This window comes from Pleurodeles waltl, chromosome 7 (assembly GCF_031143425.1).
Source record: "Pleurodeles waltl isolate 20211129_DDA chromosome 7, aPleWal1.hap1.20221129, whole genome shotgun sequence".
Classification (NCBI taxonomy): domain Eukaryota; kingdom Metazoa; phylum Chordata; class Amphibia; order Caudata; family Salamandridae; genus Pleurodeles; species Pleurodeles waltl.
The window spans coordinates 1352408300-1352429805 of NC_090446.1; positions in this window are offsets into that span (position 1 = coordinate 1352408300).

The following is a 21506-nucleotide window of genomic DNA, read 5'->3' on the forward strand; positions in this document are numbered from 1 at the left end:
GGGCAAAACCCCCACCCAGGGACACCTCAGTTTCTTTCTCGCTGCTTCCATCTTTTTTTTCTTTGCTTGCCCACTTCTTTTTTTCTAGGGCAAGCTTATCTGCCTCCAAAGCTATGTAGGCTAGCTGGGCTTCCAGCTCTCTCTCCCTGATGGATGGGTTCTCTCCTCCTGAAAGGACCCTCTTCCTACCACTAGCTTTGGGTCTGCCCCTAGTGACTGTGTCCAGTGAGGACCGTTCCTCCTCTTCCTCACTTGGGGTCTGATGCCTTTCCTCCCCTGAGTGGTTAGAGTTAGCATCATCCTCTTTTGGTTCCTCCTCTGGAGCTTCCTCTGTCTCTACCTCTTGGGCCTCAGCCCATGCTGTCAGGGATTTAATCAGGATTTCCTTCCTGAGATTAGTGGTTGCAGGCAACCCCCTCTCAATACACAACCCCCTAAGCTGGACTACTGTCAGTGTGGGTAGGCTAGCCAGATCAAGCTCCATGGTTCCCTAGTTTTGTGTCAACAAAAGCTTTTTGCAAAAATTGGAAACAAGAATTTAGAAAAATTACAAAAATTCAATAATTGAAATTAATCCAAATTAATTTAAAAAAAATTAGAATTAAAAATTAAAAACAATTTTTGCACTAGGACAATTTAAAGGATTTTTAATTTGTTTTATCTAAAACTGTAACGTGATATTGAACACAAGTACAGGATCCCGTCGCTGCTTCCAATTATGTTGGAAAATGGGTTATTGATAGGGCAGGTAGGTACCTACACCTAGCAACAAGCCACAAACCTCCACAAAAGTACAGTTAGGTCTCAGTAAATTAATCCCAGCTCTACCCTTGGTAGCTTGGCATCGAGCGTCAAGGCTTAACTTAGGAGACAAAGTGTAAAGCATTCAAATATCACAAAACAGTAATTAAATAAAACACAGGAAACAGTTTAAAAATCCAAAACCAATTTATAAAAATAGCTTATATTTTTATCTTTAAAATGACACAAAAACGATTAAAATCGGTTCAGGGGAACCGGAGATATGAATTTTTAAAGTATTATTATTTTCTAGCGCATAGAAACAAAAAGCGCCAATCGGGTCATCTGGTTGCACCAGGACCGGGACAAAGTCAAACTTTCAGGCCGACCGCGATGGAGCCCTGCTCGGATACAGGTCGCGGGAAGCCTCGGTTAAAAAGTTACCTTCTGACTTAGTCTTTATTTTGAAGTTTTTCTTCACCGGGACGAACCTGCCAGTTGGATCCGACCTCCTGGAGCCCTTGTCCGGATACGCGAAGTCGGTTTCCTCGGTGGTGATTTTTACCTTCGGACTTAGTCGTTTTTTCGAGATGAAAATCCTTCGACCGGGGTAAACCTGGATCTTGATCCGACGTCCGTGGAGCCCTTCTCGGATACGATGGCTGGAAGGTCCCGGTCAACTTTTTACGTTCGGACTTAGTCTCTTTTTTGGATGTTTTTCTTTACCGGGACGAACCACGAAGTCAGGCCGGGTCGCGGTTGAGGCAAGCCGGCTAGAATTTCCGCGTCGGGTCGGTCACTTTATGGAGCTTTTTTCCAAAAATTCTCCAAACTTTTCCAAACTTCTGGGGCTTCACCCAGATGTTCTTTTAAGGTTCTTTTGGGGTCCACAGCTCACCCCAAGGGTCCAGAAGTTCTGTGATGGTCCTTGGGAAGTGCGGACTTCAACTCCCAGAATACACCTGGCGCAAACTCCTTTTTGGCCACTGGACAGTGGTCAGCTGGTCACTTTTTCAGGAGTTGGTGCAGGGGACTCTGGTTAGCAATTTTTCACCTGTAGCAAACAGGGAGTCCCTCCTTGAACCAGTGGAAGCCAGGCAAAGTCCTTCTTGTGGTGAAGCCCAAGTGTGCAGCTGGTGCAGTCTTTCTGAGTGCAGGGTCCAGGTGCAGGCCAGGGGTCCAGCAGGGCAGTCCTTCTTCTCCTTAAGTTCCTTTCTTGTTGAAATCTGGTAGGGATCTGAGGCGTGGGTGCAGGTCTGCCAGTTTTATCCTTGCTCCTGGGTGAAAAGCAGGGGGGCCCTGGTCCTCCAATCAGGGACAGGGCCGTCCCCCTGTGATGACCACTTCCTGGGAAGTGTGGCAAAAATCCATCCCAGAAGGCAACAGTCTCTAAAAATCCAAAATGGATGAATCTGATTTTTAGAGGAGAGATCTGGCTGAGCCCACCCACTGGTGTGGCTAAAAATCATAAACACACCCCTCTCCTGCCCTCTCCTAATCTAATCAAGGGGGCACCTAGCTGTCTGGGGTTGCAGGATGTGGGGGTGTTGCTGGGTGCTCCAGATGTCCTTCTCTGCCTTTGAAGACCAGTTTGGCAGCCCTCCCCCTTCCTGCTTCCCCATCTGCTGAGGGGAGATTCTCTCCCCCAAGCACATTCCTTTGTGTGAAGCCAGGCCACTTCACACCTCATTAAAGTGGCCTGGCAGAAGCTGCTGCAGGCTGGCCAATCAGAGCACAGCAGCAAAAACAATGCAGAGCTGAAATTGGCAACTTTTTAGGTAAAGTCTAAACTTTTTACCTGCACTAGTTATATTAAATCCAACAACTGGAAGTTGTGGGATTTATTATAACAATCAATTTGATACCAAATTCTTGGTATGTAACATTTAAGGAGACTTTAAAATTTAAAATAAAGTCTGCCCATTCTAGCCTATGAAGGCCATTTACTTCAATGAGGGAAAAACGAATTTGGCTGTTTTTACCTCACCAGGGCTTATAAATCTATTTTTATAAAGTCCCTGCTTATAGTTACATGGCACCCAGCCCTAGGGGCACATAGGGCACACCTTAGGGGTGACTTATATGTAAAAATAAGGTAGTTTAAGACTTTGGAAGTACCTTTAATTCCAAAGTCGAATTTGCATATAACTTTAATTTAAAAGCAGCCAGCAAGGCAGGCTTGCTTTTAAAATGACACTGGGCACCTCAGCAATGCACCTAGGTGTGCACCACCTATGCTGTGGTCCCTAAACCAACATGCCCTACCATATACTAGGGACTTATAGGTAGGTTTACTTAGCCAATTATAATTAGCCTAATTTGCATATCCATTTTACACAGAGCACAGGCCCTGGGACTGGTTAGCAGTACCCAGGGCACCATCAGAGTCAGGAAAACACCAGCATAAAGTGGAAAATGGGGGCAAAAAGTTATGGGGCCTCTGCAATCAGCCCCAGTTTCTCACAATGTGCTCTGATTTTAGCTTTTGGAGCATCTTCTGTAACCTCTGTAACTGTTTTCTCTCAATCATGATTCATCAAAATTCCAGCACAGGATCCGAATTTTTCACAGTGTAAAATCACCTGAGAACACACCACAATTCTTAAAATTAGTATGGTACCAGTAACAAATGATTATATTGTGACTACAATCTGTTGTCACCATTTTTTAAGTGCTCCTTTCTGTGACTCTCAAAAACATGCTTCCACTATGTGGATTTCAATGGGCCCTATATCCTCGAGACCTCTACAAATGCAAATTTCTCTAAAATGGCTGTACAGATTTACACCAAATAACAATAAGCATGTTTTCTGAGTAAAGTTCTAATTTTCTGCCAAATTTGGTGTTATTTCTTTCAGCCTTTTTTCTATATCACTAATGAAATTCTCAATGGGAATTTGTTAGACCCGTCAGCCTTAGGGTGGTCTTTCCAGCAAACCTTTTGCCTTCCTCCTTCATTTTTTGCTCATCTAGTTTTTGCTGGCCTTAGGACTCTGCACACTTTACCACTACTAACCAGTGCCAAAGTGCATGTGCTCTCTCCTTAAAACATGGTAACATTGGCATATTTCATTTACTTATAACTCCCTAGTAGAGTGGTACTACATGTACCCAAGGCCTATAAATTAAATGCTACTAGTATGCTTGCAGCACTGGTTGTGCTCCCACTTAAGTATCCCCTTTAAACATGCCTCAGGCCTGCCCTTGTAGCCTGTGTATGCAGTTTTAAACTGCCATTTTGACCTGGCAAAAAGCCTTATGCCAGACCCAAACCTTCCTTTTTAATACCTGTAAGTCACCCGTAGGGTATGCCCTGGACAGCCCCGGGTGCATGGTGCAGTTTATTTACAAATAGGACATGTACTTCAAGGTTTTCTTTGTCCTGGTAGTGAGAAAACTCTTAGATTCGTTTTTCACTACTGCAAGGCCTACATTTAACATATGATGACATTGGGAGTTACCTTGTTACAATTAATAGGCTGTAATGTCCAAATGAGAGCAGGTAGTGAAGTCGAATTTAGAATTAACATTTTGAAAATGCAATTTTAAGAAAATTGGCATCTGCCTGCCTCAGCCATTTAGTGTCTGTAACCTGTCCCTGGGTCACATGACTTGGTGTAGCTGACAGTTGGGTTTTGTGATTTCCTCATATAAGACACATTAGAGGTCTTAGGTGGGCCTGGATGGGCCATCGCTAGCAGGATGGGAGCGCAGAGCTGGGCACAGCCCTACCTACACTTGAACAGACTGTGTCCTGCCTCGACACAAAGGACTGCATGCCCCCTGTAGTCAGTTTGGAGCCAGGACAGGAAAGGCAGGATGCCTGGAGACTTCAAAGGAAAACTTCCAGAAGCTTCTCTCCCACTTCAAAGGCACAGCTGGTGTGTAAATACTGGACCTTATGTGCCAACTCTTCAGCACACTTCCAAACCTGTGGATACTCTACCTGGAAGAAGGACTGCTGTGCTGCAGAATGGACTGCTTCTCTGCTGGACTGCTGCCCTGCTGTGCTGACCTGCTGCTTGCTGCACTTTGACATGGGTAAGAAGGACTGGACCTGCATCTGTTGAACCTTTGACCCCAAAGTGACTCCAAGGGCTAGTTGGCTGGTCTCCTGACTTTAGCTTCAGGGACCAAAGGCTCCAACAACCTTGAACCCAGCACCTTGACTCTGCCATTTGTAGGTCTACCCCATCAAGTAGTACCACCCCCATTGTGGGCCCTTGGAAGTAGGCCTAAGGTGGTCTGCCAGCCTCTGTGGATCCAGAAGAGCTGACGCATCTCCTCTACCCTGTGGATCAGAACTGTGTCAAAGACCTACTGTTAGACCTGTCATCTTTAGCGTGGTCTCCCTTGTCTTTTTTGCCTCTACTTCCCAGGTTTTAACTGTGTGCTGAACTCTTTTTTTGCTGTTTTTGGTAGACTGGGAACTTTACCACTGCTGACCAGTGCTAAAGTGTAAGTGCTCACTGTGTAAAATGTATGTGTGACTGGTTTATCCATGATTGGCATATTTGATTTACTAGTAAGTCCCTAGTAAAGTGCACTAGAGGTGCCCAAGGCCTGTAATTCAAGTGCTACTAGTGGACCTGTAGCACTGGTTGTGCCACCCACCTGAGTAGCCGTGTAAACATGGCTCAGACCTGCCACTGCAGTGTCTGTGTGTGTAGTTCAAACTGCCAATTCGACCTGGCAAGTGTACCCACTTGCCAGGCCCAAACCTTCCCTTTTTATACATGTAAGGCACCTCTATGGTAGGCCCTAGGTAGTCCCAGGGGCAGGGTGCAGTGTATGTTAAAGGTGGGACATGTACCAATGTGTTTTACATATTCTAACAGTGAAATCCTGCCAAATTCATTTTTCACTGTTGCAAGGCCTATCTCTCTCATAGGTTAACATGGGGGCTGCCTTTAAATAACTTTTATGTACAGATTCCCTTTTGGAGCAGATGGAAATGAGGAGTTTGGTGTCTCTGAACTCACAATTTAAAAATACATCTTTTGGTAAGGTTGATTTTTGAATTGTCAGTTTGAAAATGCCACTTTTAGAAAGTGGGCATTTTCCTGCTTAAACCATTCTGTGACTCAGCCTGTTTGTGGATTCCCTGTCTGCGTCAGATTGACAGTTGGGCTGTTTGTGAATCCCCTGTAGACAGTGAGACAAAGGGAGCTGGGGAGTAGCCTGCATATCCTGATGGACTGTCTGAGCTACAGTGAAGGGAGGAGTGGCCACTTACACCTGAATGGGCTGTTCCTGCCCTCACACAATGCAGTCTCCAATCCCCTGATGTGTGTATGGGCCTGGCCTGGGCAAGGCAGGATCTTGCGAACAACAGAGTCTTTCCTTTGAAGTTTGCCTACTTCAAAGGCAGAAAGGGGTATGAGAAGCGGACCCAAACCCTCCACATGTTTAGATTACTTCTAGGATCAAGAGGAACCTCTGCCAAGGAGAGAGAGGAAGAGATGGGGAGAAGTGCTGCCCCTGCCTGTGCTTTGTTGGGCTATCATGCAGTTGCTGCTTATGCCTGTGAAAGGGGACAAAGACTGAAATTTGTGGTGCATTCCTGCTTGAAAAGAATCTCCAAGGGCTTGAACTGAGCTTGCCTTCTGTTTTGAAGTCTAAGGGCCATCAAAGACTTCCTCTGCCAGCACCTGGACTCTCTGCTGAGACCCCAACCCTGTCAAGTGGTGTGCTATCCAGTCCTTGGGCCCTTGAGAGGTGAAGTTGGCAGAACAAGAACTATAATCAATGCACAGAACACCATGCAGGGAAATTGTTGATGCTGTACCTGCAGCACTGTTGAAAAACGGTGTGCCACCCGCTTTGCAGTAAAAATCGACACTCCACCTGCATCGTGGCTGGGAGATTGATGCATCGCAGCTGGAGAAACGATGCAACCCCCGCTTGCGGCTGCTGATAATGACACAAACCCCACGCAGAGCAGTATTCTAACACCGTCTGACCGGATTTCTCACTCATAGTACCTGGGTGTCAAAGTCATTGTGAACCTACGGGGACCCGAGGTTCCCCATCCAGCAATCGATGTATCGCTCTCTTGTGAGGGAGAAAAACAAAGCATCACCGCTCCGACTGGAGAAGAAGTGACTCACTTGCGAGTAAGGAATCAATGCATCACTGACTTTTCCGATGCACACTTGCCCGTGCAGCTTTATTGTTTTGCGCAAACCAGGTACATTTCCACTGTTTTCTATGGAGTAAGACTCTTATTATTCTGAAAATTCATAAATTGACTTGTGTATCTTGGATTTTGGTTGTTTTGGTCTTGTTTGATTGAGATAAATATTGTCTATTTTTGTAAACTGGTGTGGTGTCCATTTTATAGTGTTTTCACTGCATCACTGTGTATGTTGGTACAAATACTTTACACATTGCTTCTAAGTTAAGCCTGCCTGCTTGTGCCAAGCTACCAAGTGGGTGAGTGGGGGTTAACCAGGTGTGTGTCTCCTTTGCCCTAACTAGAGTGAGGGTTTTTGTTTGGACAGGGGATAACCTGACTGCCAACCAAAGACGCCATTTCTAACACCCACATCACAGCCTGTCACCCAATTGGACCCGATGTTGCATAATGCATCTTCGGCACAGGCCTTTGCACCCCTGGCCAACAGTAGCCTTGATGAAGATACTGTACTCACAGTGTTGATATTCCCCATTACTTTGCCCTGGGTATTCTCAGGCACCCAGGGGCGCTCCCCCGTGGATTATTAGCAGGATGCAAGACTGTTCTGAGCCGTGAACTTGGAAAGGATGAACCAATGGAGGACGAACCAGCAGATTTTAGATTTTTCATGAGATTGTAGGGTGGCATTTTACTTTAATTTTGACTTGGTTGCTCACTAGTTTTTTCTGCTGTGAGTCCTTTTTTTGCTCTTCTCTTAAACCTGTCTCTTCTGATTCATGTAATTATTTTATTTTCTTATGTGGCCCCAACCCCACACTTCTGTGTTTCATTCACTGTTTGGCTTTTTTCCTTCTATGTCACTTCTGCTTGCTTGTTTACTTTTCTTTCTTGTTTGTTTATCTTTTTTCTTCTCTTTCTCCCTCCTTTCCCCCATATCTTACTTTGTCTTGTTTCCTCCAAAACACTCCTTATCCATTATTCCTTTATCCTCTTCATACTGTCTTAGTGGTGCACTTACTTTTTTTGTTTTTGCTTCCCTTCTTCTTGAAGCTTTGTCCTCTGTTAATTTCGCTCTGAGTTTCTCACATCATAACACAGTCGCAAGACTGTCTAACCCTTATCTGGTCCACAGTTCTGTCCATAGTGACCTGCCTCTCCCTCCCTGGATGAGCTGTGGAGGTGATCTTTGTGTTCACTGTTACGGTCATCTAGTGCCAAACTCTTGCTGACCAGGAGCCTTTGTTTATGCCACTGTGGGACTTCAAGGGTACAAAACACCCTTGCAGAAAGAACATGGAATCTATTTGACTGTTATTAGGGACTGTTTTTACTATTTTTGTTGCAATTTTTAAATTTTGCATTTATGACTAAATTGTTCACTTTGTTATAGTATTGGTGATTGTAGTGTTTTGTGTCTGATTTCATGTGGTGACTGTCTAAAATATTTTTTCAGGAACAAGACCTACGTTGTTGTTTCATTTTCAGACAATAATCCATATGCATTCTTGTTTTATTTGCATTCCATGTCCTTGTGTGAATTCTTTCATGGGATAATGTTCCTTATTTTTTTTAAATACAAATTACCACTAAACAATTTAGATATTTCTCCATCTTTTATTTGCCTTTATTCTTCCCTTGAATATTTGATGTCATTTCACGAACTGTGCTTTTTCAGTGCTTGTTCTGAACGTTTTCCTTGTTGCCAATCGCCTATCTCTGCTTACCAGTTTATCTTTGCAAGGCATGCAGGCGCTGATAAAGGTGCTGCTTTCTGATGATCATAACTAGACACATAGATATGTATAAAAAAGAAAAGGAATTTGGTAACAAATGTGAAACAGGAACAATAAGCCAATGCAAGTGTGCATAGTATATGAACTGCTTTACGAAGCCTTGTTGAGATATATTTTTAATGTAATAATTTAACTGGACAAAACTTTTTTTTCCTTTGGTTCACTTTACAAATGTATTTTGCACATTTGAGCATGGAGCACTTTTTTATAAACACATAAAATGTGGGCACTACAATTCCCAGCTTAATTGAATGCAAAATACAAATGAGTTGGACAAGGAAAAGGAACATAAAAACTGTGAAAGGACTATGCGAATTACCTGTGATCATGGTCTGGGGGACTGAAACACGTAGGTTATTTGTCGTGCTTTATTCCAGTTACATGGTGAATACGCAAAATACCCTTTTCAAGTGTGTTACTAAATCTGTGGTTACATAGAATATATATATATATATATATACGTATATATATATATATATATATATATATATATATATATATATATATATATATATATATATATGAAAGCTAGTGACGGTCGCCACTAGGTAGTTATAGTTAGGACCTAGTTTCCTTATGAAAAGCATATTTTTTACTTGCCTATATCTCTGGTTCCCTTGACGAATCTTTCTGAAACTTTACTAAAACATTTAACAGTCATGTCAGCTGCTGTCTGGAAAGTTTCAAGTTGATACGTATGGTGGGGACCCGAGAAAAAGGGGGAGTCCCAACACACACTTTCCCATTCATTTTTCCATGGGGATTTTGAACAGGGATAGCACTGAAACTACTGGACGGAATTACACAAATTTGGCAGAAAGGTAGGTTCTGGTCCAGAAAGTGTGTTTTTGTGTTTTTGTGTAAATCCATTCAGTCATTTTAGAGAAATAAAAGAAATTAAAGAAAATCCAAATTTGTTCTTCTACCACGGATTCGCGACCCCTCCCGATCTCGTGCTGAGATCTGATTGGCTGCCAAAAGTTCAACAAGGAAGCCATTCAAGTGTTGGCAGCCATCTTGGAACTTAGCTGAAGCTGAGTCGCTGAAAATCAGAATTAAAAATACAAAAAGGGCTACGGTACAATCAGCCTGACCCCTTAGCTCCAGTGCTGGGGTTTGAAAGGAACCCCCCAAGAGCTAAAAAGCATTTGTTTTAAACAAATACTACGGCAAATTTGCGACAGGGTCGCAAATCTGTGTTAATTTTTTTTTTTTTTTTTTTAAATAAGCGTGAGCTCCTGAGTTTTTTTAATAGGGGGGCCTCTTGGCACCCCACAGCACAGGGAGCACCAACTCCCCAGGGTGAATAATGTAATATGAGTAGGTTGGCTTTGAAGCTGCAGCTAAGCCACAGCAAACGTTTCTGATTCAGACAGAGGGACTGTCTGAAAGAGGACCTTTCATCTCTGTTCCTTGCATACAGATATGTGTGCAGAGAACAGATGAAAGGTTTGCTTCAGCAAGCAGGGAGCTGCTGTTAAAGCAGCTCCTTGCTTGTTGAAGCAATGGCACTGTGGGGAGGCCATGAGGCATCCCTGTGGTGCCACATAGCCCATAAAAGGCATTTTGTATAGTAAAAATACAAAGAAATTAAAAAAACATGTAGGTACCAGAAAGCCCATAAAGGGCTTAAAACAAAACAGGAAAAAAATAATAGCTCAGCATAAAGGTCACCGACCTTCCCACTGAGCAGTGAGGCTTCAAGTCTACCTGGACTGGTTTCCCTCTTTTTTTTTAAACTACAAATGTTTAAAGGTAAAATAAAAGGTGATTTATTTATTTTTAAATAACAAATAAATGTTTCTTTTTAAATTGAACAGAAATATCTCATTCTAAGTATATCATATATCAAAGCCTAAAAAAATCACTATCTCTCTTCCTCTCACTCTCTCTCTCTCTCTCTCTCTCTCTCTCTCTCTCTCTCTCTCTTTCAATCTCTTTCTCCCACTCACACACCCACTGAGGTACTTACGCACCCACTCACAAACCCACTCAGACACTCAACCACCCACTCACAGACCTCCTGTGACCCTTGTGCACCAACTCACAACCCCAGTCAGACCCTCACACACCCACTCACAGACCTACTCCAACTGTCATGCACACACTCACAGACACACTCAGTCTCTCACACACCCACTCACAGACCCACTGACACCCGATGCACCCACTCACAGACCCATGCACACACTGACGCACCAACTACAACACTGATGTACGCACTCTCATACCCAGACAGACACACTCATCCCCAGGTAACCCTCTCACACATATTCTGACACCCAGAGAGGCAGCAGCCAACTTCTGCCGTGCACAGCCAAAGGGCCATGCACAGCATGGGGTTGATTGGTTAGGGGGGTTAGCTGCAGGGACTGGCTACAGGCCAGCCCTTGTGGGCAACCCCTACTGTGCACGTGCGAAGGCCATGCACGGTGCAAGGTTGGGTGCTTCTAAGGGATTGGCCTCAGTGCCTGGCCGCAGAACAGGCCCTGTGGCCAACCGCCACCGAGGACGGCTGAAGGCTGTCAGCGGCTGTGGTTGGATTAACGTCTAGTAATGAAAATTACTAGACATTAAAAAAAACATAGAAATTCACAAAAAAAACAGAGGTTACAGGTACGTTATAGTTAGGAAATAGAATTAAAAAATACCACAGAAATTCACATAAAAAAACAAAGGTTACAGGGACATTAAAGTTAGGCTCATATTTTAAACGTACAAAACCATAGAAATTCACCAGTTATGGTTAGAGTTACCCCAAGTAACTATAACTCAGACGTACACCATGCACTGCTAATTAAACCACAAATTACGGCACTCATAACATCTTTGATAACATCATTGATAATATCAATGTAATATTTGCAGTAACATTTGCGAGAAAAAACTGTGCATGGTGGGGTCATGAATTATAGTTACCTCAGGGCAGACTGGCAGGAACATTGTAGTACGTGGTTCACTCCAGGCTGCCTGGCAGGCACAATGCTATGATATTGGTCTTGACTCCCTTAAGGGAGCCGAGGTTAGGTCGTAGCACACAGCACCCTCGAAATGCGCACTGTCTGCACACAGTGTGCATTCCTATGGTGCTGGGCAGGGCCCCCCCAGCCTTCTCATGGGGGGACCCCGCTTTGAGAAGGCTATTGGAAAGCTGAGCTGTAATCAGCCAGGCGGTGCTGAACTCAGTGCCTACCTGGCTGAGTACAACTCAGACCACCGTCGGACCATCAGGAACCATGTTCCAGGCAGGGACGGCAGTCCCCTGGTGGGTTCGTCTGCCAAGGTAGTTATGTCGACGGTCCGATCATCACCGCGAGGCTGGTGGTCCTTGGACAAAGCATTTTGTGTTTTGCTAATAACTTTGGCGCCCTTTCATTCGTTAAGCGGGGAATGAAAAAAAGGGAGGGCCACAAAACATGTTTTCCCCATGCAATTTCCCGTAGGGGTTTAGACAGGCCTACAGCCCGAGCCACAGGATAGAATTACACCAAATTTTACATAAAGCTAGCTCCTGGTCCAGAAAGATCCTTTTTTGTAATTTGGTGTAAATCTGTTCAGTAGTTTTGGAAATATTAAAGAAATATAGATCTCTAGGGATGCTGATTTAGTGTGGATCCTCTCCGGGGGATATGCAGATCCACACGCCAAAGCTAGGCCCTGATTGGCTGGCCGCAACTTGAGAGAAAAGTTGTGGCTGCTATTTTGCTTATCGGCTTGGTGTGCGAGGGAAAATAAAACTAAAAAGTGGCATAAGAGGTCAGAATTGAGGTAGCCTGACTTGGCTATATCTTTGGTGCCTTTTGACGAATATCATGACATTTTCCATTGTCAAGCTGGGTCTTGTTGTCCATAGAAAGCTTTGGGGTAATCCATCAATCAGGAGCCGAGAAAAAGGGGGGCAAAAAAAGTGTTTTGCCCACGTTAATTCCCATATAGAATTTAGACACGCCTATAGCCCGAACAGCTGGACCTAATTACACCAAGTTTGGCAGAAAGGTAGCTATTGGTCCAGAAAGCACCCTTTTTAGGGTTGGGCCTGCGCTAGCATGCGCTTGCGCATGCGTATCGCTTGCAAGAAGCTTTAGTAGTTAGAAAAGGGCTCGGAGCCCCGTCCACGTCACGTCAGTGTCTTTCATTGGTTCGTGCGCTTGCCTTTTAAAATCTGCTTAGTTTCATTAGTGGAAGGCATGCATACATCATGCCTTTTCCAGTGGTTAGCCCTCCTTGATCGCAGCGACCAAGTACTGAAAACATACGAGGCTCGCTGTTTTCCGTCCGGTTTGTGGACTACTTTTTATCTTTTTTCGCTGTGCAATCTCACTTGGCAGAAGTCGAGCGCTTTGCATGACATCGACCCTGTTACATAGTTAATTGCACTTTTGCCAGTTACGTAGATAATTGCACTTTTGCCGATAGGTTTCACTATGAGTGAACTGTAGCAGTGCGATCGTGCTCTTTTTTCCATTCAATGAGGCAAAAAAAGTGCGGTTGGGAGTTTACAACTGCTAATAGCTCTAACTCAGAGAAATGCGAGACCAGTTGCATTGCAAATGCTTGTTGTTATTTGGTGTAAATCTGTTCAGTAGTTTTTGAGATATTTAAAGAAAGCCAAATTTGTATTTCTGGGCAGAGCCTAAGCATTAATCTCATGGTAAGATCGGATTGGCTGCCAGCACTTCAACTAGGAAGGGACAGCAGCCATCTTGAGACCAATATACATGAAAACACCCCATTGAAATGCATTGTAGTGGATGGAAGGTTTTGATGGTCACAAGAAGGAGTACATATAAAGGGTGATAACTAGGGGTGGGTGAAGAATTCCGCTCTACCAGTGGAGTTTGTGGAGTTGTGCCCACTCTATGCAGAATTCAGGGCTCTGAAAAACTCCACAAAGTAACGCGGAGCAGAGTTTTTTCTCTTGCGTGGCTTGCCAATGTTAAGTTGATGAGCGCGAGTGAGAGAAATTGCTATGCTGGAGAGTGCAAGCAAGATTTCTGAACGCAGGCGGTCACAGCAGGTCATGACCGCCCGCATTGAGAAAGCTGCCACTCACGTTGAGGAAGCTGCCACTTGAGTAGAAAATCTACTTGAGTGGCAAAAGAAGTTAGCGACCTCTGGCTCTCCGTGTGATGCCGTTTGCACTGAGTTAAAGCAGAGGAGAAAATCCTGGCACTGAAAATCAGCACTAACACAGTAATTCACCGAAACTGCGCCATTTGCAGAACTCCACGTAGCATGGCAGAGTTTTTTCAGAACTCCGCGAACTCCACCCAGGCCCAGTGATAACAGATTTTAGTTACATTATAAATTATTTGTTGATGGTACCATACTAATTTCAAGAATTGTTGTGTGTTCTAAAGTGATTTTACCCTGCTAGGACTTCATGAATCATGTTTCAGAGAAAACTGTTTTCTCATGATTTTCTCATAGAGGTTTTGGAAGGTGCTCCAGAAGCTAAAACGAGAGCATATTTTCAGTGAATTCATACTACCTTTCTCAGCCGTATGAGAAAAAAAGTTTGACATTCTCAGTAAAACGTGTACTTCCAACAGTTGATTACCCTGTGTTGTATTGCAGCCTCCCAGAGTGTTGTAAAGAACAACTAGAGCGCTGACAGTCTCACTTATAACAAAAGTGTGATACACCTGAAGCCATCTTGATTTAATCAAACTGGTAAAATTTAAAACATTTAATTTAGAAAGGAACAAAATGAGGGGATTCATTTTGTCTTAGAAATTATGGTTAGTGCAGTGGAGAGAAAAATTTGTTTTAGGTGAGTTCTCAAATATCTTCCTGTTGTACTTCAACAAGATCAGCCCCTCAGTTGATTCCCTTGTGTTCTCCTGCAGTCTCCCAGAGTGCTCTAAAGACCAACTAGAGCACTAACAGTCTTATGACAAAAATGTGGCACACCTGAAGTCATCTTGATTGAATCAAACTGGTAAAACTTAAAACATTTAGGGCCTAATTACGAGTCTAAGGACCACCAGATGCGCAATGACGTTTGGACTACTGGGCTCCAGGCGGTCTGACCGCCACATTACAACCCTGGCAGTCGGACCACAAGGGAACGCCGTCACCGCCGGGAACAAAGGTTCCCCCCGAGCTGACGGCGGTCGGACTTGTGGTGAGCTACATCACTAAAATCAGAGCCGCCATGCTGATCGCAACTTCTGCTTATACCAGCCTTCTTATGGTGTAAACGCAGTTCGTGCTTATGGTATGGGCTGTGCATGGGCCCCCCTGCCCAGCACCCTCAGAATGTGCCCTGTCAGCCCAGCGGGACAATGTAATCCGATGGGGGGACTCTTCCAGTATGATGGCAGCATCTTCCCCATTGCTTTGGTCCTACGGTGGGACCATCAAAGTCATAATGACCCACTTAATTTAGAAAGGAACAAAATGATGGGTTTCATTTGTCATAGAAATTATGGTTAGGGCTGGAGAAAGAAAAATGAGTACACTCGTGCCCTACAGTAACTATAACTCACGCCCTCACCATGCACTGCTAATTACCCCAGTTATTTCATCACTCATAACATCTTCTTTGACATCTTTGATATCACTGTAACTACAACATCTCTGTAACCTTTGTTTTTTTCAGTGTATATATATATATATATATATATATATATATATATATATGTAAATATATATTTATTTTTGTAATTATTTGTTACCTACTGGTGGTCGCTAGTAGTTATAGTTAGATAGTTAGGACCTAATTCCTAACTATCTAACTATAATCTAATTGGGTAGTTATTGTTAGGTCTCCATTTCCATAGGAAATACCTTTTTGGTTTTGCTAATAACTGGCGTTGTTTGATGCATCTTCACAAAACTTTCCAAAAAGGTGCTGCTTTTTGTGTAATTTTTGCATCTAAAGTTTTGGGGTGATCAGTCTAGCTGGGGCAGAGAATGAAAGTGGGGTCTCAAAAATGCAAAACTTCGATGCATTTTCCATAGACTTTTTTTAAAAGCACTATTGCAAAAACTGTTGAACAGAATTATACCAAATTTGGCAGGAAGCAACATCCTGATCCAGAAACCGTGACTTTTGTAACTTGCTGTCAATCTGTTCAGTAGATTTTGAGATATGAGGCACACAAAAATATTTGTGTATCTGGATGTTCGGGTTTGCGAGCGTCCCAAAGTCGCACACATTTTAAAAAATGTGGCCATGTGATTGGTCGAGGGGCACTTTTTTCCATCAGCCTTCTCACTCCAGTGGGTGCGAGCGGCTCTTGCGATTCCTGCAGGAGAAAATGCTGTGATTGGCTGGCTGATGGAGGCTCAGAAATAAAAAGGCCGTCATTACTTTATATAGTGAAAAACCTGCTGGTGTTGTGAAAATTAAGTGAAAAAGAAATATAAGGGGGCAGGATAAAGGCATCATGACCCTATAATAATTGAGATGAGCAGTATAAGGCATAAGTACTATAAACTCTTTAAAAAAATTGTTGTGATCCCACTGGACTCCTGTGGGGTCGTAAAAAATCAGAATGGATAGGAAATCTCTCCCCCACTCTACTATGTACATCTGTCAGCCTAGAGAGGAGTCTCACTGTACAGGTAGTCCATCATCACACCCTAACATGCACACCTAATACTCTGTAGAATAGTCTCAGTGAAGAGGCCAGTCTGTCCCGGACCCTATTACGCACACCCGTCATCCCAAAGATGTGTCTCAGAGGAGAGGCCAGTCCCTCATCACACCCTACAACACACTTATGGCATGCAAGAGAGAGGTCTAAGCAAAGAGGATAGTCCCACTTGACATCTTTCTATGCACACCCGTCTTCAAAGAGAGAGATGTCGGTGGAGAAGCTAGACCCTTCTCACACCCTACTATGCAAACCTAAAAGCCTTGGGATAGCTGTAAGAGGTGAGGCCAAAAAGAGTTCTCATTGAAAAGGCTAGTCCCTCCCCACACCCTAATATTCACATTTGAAGATAATTATTTTTGTTTGTTTAAAAACTTATTTTTTTAAAAAACTTTTCAGTAGAAAAATACATGTATATTGCCATCAAAAACATGTCAGGGAGAGGATGGACTGAAAACGTGGACCTAAAATAATAATAGGAAAACATCATTTGTTTGGTGGGTATTTAAGGGTAGCAACTGGGCTATCCCTTGCACTGCGACTGAGTTATGATGCAGAAAGTATTGTGCCACAGAGCTGTCACTACATAACCTTATTTAAGTATGCACGGTTACAATCAGTCTCTCTTGCCTGCACCTGTGGAGGCAATGAATCCCCTACTTGTTATGCTTGGAATGGTACATCTACTAGAGGATGCCTCCGCACTTCTTGCGTTTGGGCCCCTGCAATCCTCATTGGATGCATAGAGTGCATGTGATGCCTCATGCCCATGGTGCCAAAAGTGTATCGTGTTTTTAGTGCCACAAGAAAACTCTTTGTGACACAATTTGAGAATCACCACCTGTAATGACACTTTTTTTGGTCTCTAAGGAATACTAAAGAATTCCCATACAATGGATTCTTTTGAAATCTTAGAAGGCTCTGAGGAATTTGAAGGTCCTGCTTCCTACCCACTGTCAGAAGTTTAAAGCATGGCAAAACATGCAAACCATCTCTAAACAAAACCAAAAAAAGACAAGCTAATTGTCAGACCATTAAAAGATGATGCACTATCCAAATCCATTTCCAAAAAGAGGAATGTATGAAGGGTACTTCCTCAAATAAATTTGACAATATGTTAACCAATCAAGTTCATTGGGAGCATGTATTTATGCTCTTTCGGTCCTTTTGCGAGTCTTTTGAGAGACACTCGCTGGGTTGTAAATCAAAATGTATAATAACATGTTAATAATATGTCTTATCTTGTTTTGTTTTCAAGACGTGTTATAAGGTAACACTCTACTTAAAGTGAGTTTATGGTAATAATTTGAACTTTCTTTGAAAATGGGCCTTTCACGTGAGTTTTCATAGCAAAGTTTAAAAAATCTCAGTGCAGTGATATACGTTATAATGTAACCATATAAGGTGTATGTTGAAGGAACACAGGTGAAGCAGGTGGCATTTAGCTTTTACTCTTCCATTCTCTTTAAATGAGCTCTAAATATTCCTGGTTGCTTGTTACAACATATGCCATACAAAATATTACTTTACATTAAAAAAAAAACCTAGACATTCACTGAAAAACATAGGTTAAACTGACATTATAGTTAGGTATGGTAATAATATCTTGCTTAATATTTTTTTTAAACTAGAAGTTCACTAAAAAAACACAGGTTAAAGTGATGTTCAAGTTAGGAATTGTAATTATTTTACTTTGCATTAAAAAACATTGAAATTCACAAAAAAAAACAAAGATTAAAGTAAAGTAATAGTTAGCAATTGTAAACATATTTTAGTTTATATTAAAAAACATCTTAGAAATTCACTGAAAAAACAAAGGTTTAAAGTGACATTATAGTTAGATGAAAGTGTTGATGACAATGTAAAATTTTGGACTAAACAAATACCACAGAAATTCACCAGTTATAGTTACAGGAACTACCTATAATGTGCCACTGCCAGGCACTGCGCATGACCTCACATATTACATCACTGTTTGTTGTGCATGTTGCCCCTGTAAAGTAGTGGGTTGTAGGCCAACATGCTAAATCAAGTAATGACAAAGACAGTAATGTTGCTGGGGCATAACTGGCCAAGAGCACGTGCTCCCCAACCCCTTTTATTAGCAGGGTGACCTGATTGATGACGTCTTTGTTGGATGGGTGTAGAGTGGGTGATGCTGCATGATGTGTCCAGAAGAGCACTACATTCCTCCCAAAATCCAAAATAAAAGACAAAGGGGGTCATTCCAACCCTGGCGGTCAATGACCGCCGGGTTGGAGGACCGCGGGAGCACCGCCGACAGGCCGGCGGTGCTCCCAAGGGCATTCCGACCGCGGCGGTAAAGCCGCGGTCGGACCGGCAACACTGGCGGTCTCCCGCCAGTGTACCGCCGCCCTTTGGAATCCTCCAAGGGGATTCCGACCCCCCCTACCGCCACCCAGTTCCCGGCGGCCCCTACAAGTATTTCACTGTCTGCTTGGCAGACAGTGAAATACGCGACGGGTGCAACAGCATCCTCGTGGGAAGGGAGTTTTTCCCTGGGCTGGCGGGCGGTCTTTTGGCGAAAAACTTAGAATACCCTCTGAGGTCTTTCGGAGGGGGGAAGTCTGGCGGGCGGCCTCCGCTGCCCGCCAGACTTGGAATGACCCCCAAAATGTCCAACCTGTAGAAACAAAACAAAAATAAACTGGATACCTTGTCCATTCATCTCTAGAGTCAGTCAGAAGGGCAGCAGTGGAGCATGGGCTGATGAAGCTGGCTACGACAGAACATCTCAGCTCGCATTCATACTTTAACCTGGGAACTTAGACAGGACACAAACACTGGTTCTAGGATGTCCAAAACCTTCTGGCTGCCTCCTACTGTGTGGAGTTGGTCTGCTTTGCTGATGCTCCATAAGATTCATGTTGGTATCAACAGTTTAAAAACAGGGTGTGTTAGGAGGGTTGTTGAAGTCCATATCAAAGCGCTCATCACAAAGCAGACATTAATGATGTTGTTTAGCTTGCTGAAGACAGTCTTGTTGTGCTGCAACATGTTGGAGTCTCTGCTGCAAGGCCTTTCTACCTTCTGAAATCCATTGTGCTTTTGGAGACACCTTGTATAGACTGCCAAAGGACTGCATATGGTGTGTGCTCGGGTTTCACATGTGCCATGTCTGCTGCAAGACCTCAGAGGAGCCACTGCCTAGTTGTTTGTGTAACCACAGTGGTAGATGGGTCCTGGTCAAGACGCGCTCTCAACACCGGGATCAGGATGCAGGCAGGGTGAGCATGTAGCCTCTAGTTGAGTGTACCTTGTTATTCTTGTCTATAGGTATAACAACAGTGTTGGACTCCACTCTGATTATTCGAGGATTCGTGAGTGGGAGTGATTATGCACATGGGTTGGCATGATGGGGTTGCCAGTCATGTGGAGAACCTTTATGACAGGTTGTGATTTGACTTGCCATGAAGGTCGCGGGCATTCCTTCTTGGGTCATATACAAATCTGAGTGATGGTAGCCAGGTGCTTACATTCTTTCACTGTAGAGGCAGCTGTATCCTTCAGCTTGGATACTCTGGGCTGCTGGGCCTCCAATTACAATGTCTATGGGGTTATGCTGGAAAGTGTGGGGTAGAGGATCGGTTCGCACATGCTTGCAGCTTACTCTCAGTTGTTCCACTGTGCTGTGACCAGGTTATTCTCGCTTCACCTCAGTGGCTTCTTCATGTGGACAGATGTGCTCCTGCAGCAGCTTGTGTCCTTTTGAGTGTGCCTTTCAGTCCTCACCACCTTTGATCTTCCCTCCTAGGTTTGATCGGTCGTTAGGTTTCCCAGTGTGAACTGACTGCTTACACTTACTGTTTCTTCTCTTCTTTGTTTTTGGTGCTACAGCAAGCACCTTCTTTCTAATTATGCGGTTGAGACTTCTTTTGAACTGGCCAACAGGGCCTCTCATTAGCCCATTATATCTGTAGTCCAGCGACCAGTCTTGGGTGTTGGGCTCCGGGTTGGTAATGATCATGGCAGGTGCTGATCCTTGCCCCCTTGACTTCTTTAGGGCTATGCAGCGTCCATCCATGTGCTGTGTGTTCCCTCTTCAGGGACCTTCTTAGAGGTCTCATGGGAAGATATATGTGGCTGGCCCTCTGCCTCGTGGTTCTTCCTGCAGCCTGAGATGTTGCTGCCATCAGGCATGTTTGGTGGGGGTGTGGCAAGGTGTGCCTTGAGGGGTGTGGAATGATGTGGTCCTAGTGTCTGGACCAGTCTCTGGTGTTCTCCTGTGATGCCTCCTCTCCTTCATCACATGGAGGTCATGGTTAGAGCTCTCTTCTCCATTCTGCTGCTCAGCTTCTCTAATCCTTTTCTCACCTCATTAAGGAAACAGGCTCCTCCCAGCTTCTTCTCTGAAAATGGGTCCATGGCAGTGATGCACTACTGTACTGGCCTCTTCTGCTGACTTGTCAGACTGAACCTGGACGCCTCTGAGGCTGACGGCTGCTGTTGGCTTTTGCGTTGCAAGCTTTGCCACCCTGTTTCACATCTGATGTCCCTCCTTGGCAGTGTCCTTCCTGCTGTTACTACTTTTAGCAGGAGATGACCTGGTGTATTTAAAGCCACATATGTTTGACTCTGCTGGTTTGTGTGTGGTAAGCTGGTGCAGTACTGTGTGCTCACTGGCTGGGCTGCAACACAGTCATCTGTTCCTTCTGCTGGGAGGCTGTAAGCAGATGGCTGTAAGGCATTTACTTATCTAGGGCTCCTGGTGAGTGCTGCACGTGGGTGGGATTCAGTGTGGTGTTTCCACCTGCCCTCTCCTCACCTTGACACAAACAGGCAAGGGTGATCACATATTCTGACCCTGAGCCACCAGGGACATCTCCCCGTGCATCAGGTAGAAGTTGCATGAGGTGGCATGTGGCATATTTTTGTCAAAGTCCCGGTATGCTGGTGCTGCCAATATTTAATGTTACTGGTTCTCCATTCTCCCTTGTTTTGTTTCAGGGACGTGCCCCCTAGTGGGTCTCAACATACACTGCACTATGATTGAGAACACTCTTGCAGACTTGCTCCTCCCTGTTGTGTTGGTTCCCGGTATGGCACACCTTGCCCTTCATGCACTTCTCACCTCTCTTTGTTGGGGAGCACTGTTGGAGTTGGGGGTTTGTCATGGGAGGCAGAGTAGTCTTCTTTTCCCCGTGGTCATGGCAGTTGGCCACTATGGGGTGTGCAGCGCTCCTTATGCCTATGATAGGTTTGCTGGCC